Source organism: Acyrthosiphon pisum, chromosome A1, assembly GCF_005508785.2.
Source record: "Acyrthosiphon pisum isolate AL4f chromosome A1, pea_aphid_22Mar2018_4r6ur, whole genome shotgun sequence".
Classification (NCBI taxonomy): domain Eukaryota; kingdom Metazoa; phylum Arthropoda; class Insecta; order Hemiptera; family Aphididae; genus Acyrthosiphon; species Acyrthosiphon pisum.
Genome location: NC_042494.1, coordinates 144,681,592 through 144,684,311, shown reverse-complemented (window position 1 = coordinate 144,684,311; position 2,720 = coordinate 144,681,592). Strand labels below are relative to the sequence as shown.

The 2,720-nt window shown below is 30.8% G+C and overlaps 1 non-coding gene across 1 annotated transcript; it reads left to right on the top strand.

The window, feature by feature from the left end:
* The first annotated feature begins 480 nt into the window (after nt 1–480).
* Nucleotides 481–552, top strand: TRNAQ-UUG. The gene has a single exon. It is a non-coding gene; the product is annotated as a tRNA-Gln (tRNA).
* Nucleotides 553–2,720: the final 2,168 nt, after the last annotated feature.

Below are 2,720 nucleotides of genomic sequence, written 5' to 3'. Positions count from 1 at the left end.
AAGCCTACGTGGGGCCCTAGATAATAATCTTACCTTTAAATTTGATAATAGGTCAATTCACTCTAATATAAAAACTAACAGCACACAATTGAATCTTCTGAACGAACATTTGCTATAACGTACGTATGTAAGACGGAGACAACACATTATGCGGGTGCGACGTCCTCTTAAAATGGGTTACCTATAACAATGGTATTTCCACAGCTACGCTGTGTGTCTTGTCGTGCGAGTGCGAGGGCGTGGTAACTATGGTTACCGTAAGGGTTTAAAATCTGGGCTCTAATTCTTGGTGTACTCGTTTGCAATTTGGTTATTACATGATTATAGATACCAAATAAAGTAATGTCCAATCACAATACGATTTGATCGACGTGATACACGACGTAGCCGTGAGCCTATATTATGTGAACCCAGCTTTAAGTTTTACCTACCTTTACATATTATAACAAATAATAACGTTTAATGATTATCATTCACCGAGGTCCCATGGTGTAACGGTTAGCACTCTGGACTTTGAATCCAGCGATCCGAGTTCAAATCTCGGTGGGACCTATGATTTTTGTATACTTTATTCGTAGTTTTGCGATCTCAATGAAAAAAAAAAAATAAGTGCGCATGTTTATTTTTAGATTTACACATTTACGTGTAGTAACTAGTAGATTATGGTTAGCCATGCACTCTGCTGAACTTTTCCCCACTAGTTAAAATAGCCTATGAACAACCTTTAAGACTGATCTATTTTTAAGCGTTTATTAACTTATTTTTTGTACAATTTTAATATTAATAAAAACATAACAAATTCTAAAAATATATTTTTAATAAATAACAATATTCATCAACATAACTACATATTTTATTATAATACATAATAACTAGTGACTAATAAATATTAACTATAGTATTATAATAGTATTAAAATATATTAATTGTAATCAATAGCATATAAGTACAATTTATAAATATCAATTTTTAAAATTTATGAATTAGGTAGACTTGAAATATATTTATCATCAGTGCGTGGTTTGTATAATAATTTACAATATTATATGCCTCGGCGGCCTCATCTCCTTCTCTTTATTCAACGGAAATAGGGCTAGGGCCTATATGTGTCGCCGGTCGGTACGATGGTATATATTGGTATGCACTAGGTACATAATCCACTCAGATAAATAATGTACAATTCACAGCGAAAGCGGGAATAGGATTTTTAAGCGAGTGTTTTTTTGTTGCACGCATAACCTACCGCATACATACGCACATTTGTGAGTTTTATTTGAATGTTTTCCGTCTGTATAATGCCGTTATATCGATATTAATATTGTTCTCATCGTTCGATCTATACCCATTATAATTATGTATGTAATAAATAAATACAATATATATACTATATAGCAGTGTTTGGAAAGAACGTCGTTCATGAACGCACGTTCACGCGTTCACGTTAATTTTTAGTGAACGATACGTGAACGTCACTCGTTTTATTAAAATAGAACGTGAACGACGTTTATATTTTTAACGAACTTGATCGATTTTTAAGACGTTCAATTTATTTACCCTTTAATAAATATATTTATAAAATATATAAATTAATTATATTATATATAAGTCTAAATAGTATTTTTATTTTTGGCTTGAGTTGTATATGTTTATAGGCTTTTATATTAAAGGCTCGGTCAAACAGAAAGTGGGCTGCCCGCGCGGACACTGTAAAATAATACAAAGACCGCTTGCCCGCCGCAGTCCGCGTACCCAGGCTAACCATGGCGGACGAAAATTCCAGATTTATTTTTTGATTGCCGGACAAAAAGTCACCCTCTGTTTGACTGAGCCTTTACAGCAGGTAAATGATTCATAAAAAAAATGTATAAAAAATAAATGAACGACCCAATGAACGCGTTCATTTTTTGAAAGAACGTGAAAGTGAACGCGTTCGTTTGAAAAAAACACGAGCGTGAACGTGAACGAGTTCATTTTTTTAGTGAACGTTCCGAACACTGCTATATAGCTATATTGTGCATATATTGACCCTATGGTATTCAATAAAACTTAATCTTTATTTGTTTTTTTTTGTATTTGATTATAATATATCAATAATAGATCGAGTAGATCGTCTATAATATATAGCCCTACAATTACAATAGGTATAATATAAAAGAGTATTATTATATTTTCATTATCCTTCAGTTTGAATATCAAGTCAATTAATAGTCGAATTTATGATTACATATTATAATATTTATATTCCCAAGTGTGTATACTGTAAAATAATGTAAATTGTGTATTTTATTTTTTGTGAATAATTTGTTCGGAACTATTAGGCAGCAGACTGCACTTAAATTTTGTTTGTGAGCACCTACCACCAAATTACCGATTTTGTACTTATTTAATACATTTTAATATTATCTATATTACATTGGGCTGATGGGCTAAAATCTAATGGTCCTCATTATTATTATTATTATTATTATTATTATTATTACTGATGTGTCACGAGGAATAATATCGGTTCTCATTATACTTGTTTTAGTAATTATTTATACTTTATAGTTTATTATATTGTATCGTATATAATATACCTATTATACTATAGTCTGTAGTCTACAGACACTAATTTAGTTAATTTACAAATATTTTATAAAACATGGGTAGAATAGTAATATGGTTAAATTTTAGCAAAGTAATAGTTTTTAATGTAGGTCAAGCTAATGATAATATGTGCC